At 46.5% G+C, this 810-nt stretch overlaps 1 protein-coding gene across 1 annotated transcript in view; it reads right to left on the bottom strand.

Annotated features, from left to right (window-relative positions):
* Positions 1 to 810, bottom strand: part of LOC119426469 (receptor-type tyrosine-protein phosphatase mu) — a gene marked incomplete at its 5' end in the record, with an annotated part of 67319 nt that overhangs the window by 12513 nt on the left and 53996 nt on the right.

Raw genomic sequence — 810 nt, 5'->3', positions numbered from 1 at the left:
CACATGCACTGACACATGCACAGGCACATGCACTGACACATGCACAGGCACATGCACTGACACACACACTGACACACACACACAGACACATGCACTGACACACACACACTCACACACTGACACACACACACACTCACACACTGACACACACACAGACACACAGGTTTGTTTTGCTATCTTTGTGGGGCCTTTGCATTGACTTCCATTCATTTTTCATTCATTTCTATAGCCTAACCATGACCTTTATCCATAACCTAACCATTACCAGTACATACCTAACCCTAAACCTAACACATCCTCAATTCACACCTTAGTCATAAACCTAGCCACTAACCCACCAACGGGACTTCTTCTTATGGGGCCCGGGCTTTGGGCCCCATAAGGAGCAGTTGGGCCTCACAATGTAGTATAAGTTGGAAAAATGGGCCTCACAAAGTAGCATAAACAAGGACACTGACACACACACACACTGACACACACACACACACACACACACTGACTGTGGTGAGGCGACAGTGAAAAGCACTACTATTTCTGCATAATTCAGCGCACACACCAATTAAAGCTCTGAACATCAATAATGAACACACAACACAACATGATGTGCACGTGTGTGTAAAGGAGCAATTATCCTTTAATGACATACACACGCATGTGCACACATGCTCACACAGCAACGTCTCAGAGCTGCTGGTCAGGCTGTAGGACTCTCTGACGGTCTCTGGTTTTATGACCAGGAGGACAGAGTGTCCTCGCAGTGTCCCTGCTGCACTGTGTGATTGGACAGAAAGAAATGTCTTCAGACTGTGT

The sequence above is a fragment of the Nematolebias whitei genome, chromosome 20 (genome assembly GCF_014905685.2).
Source record: "Nematolebias whitei isolate Nwh7 chromosome 20, NemWhi1, whole genome shotgun sequence".
In the NCBI taxonomy this organism is placed as follows: domain Eukaryota; kingdom Metazoa; phylum Chordata; class Actinopteri; order Cyprinodontiformes; family Rivulidae; genus Nematolebias; species Nematolebias whitei.
This window is presented reverse-complemented; position numbering and strand designations above follow the sequence as displayed.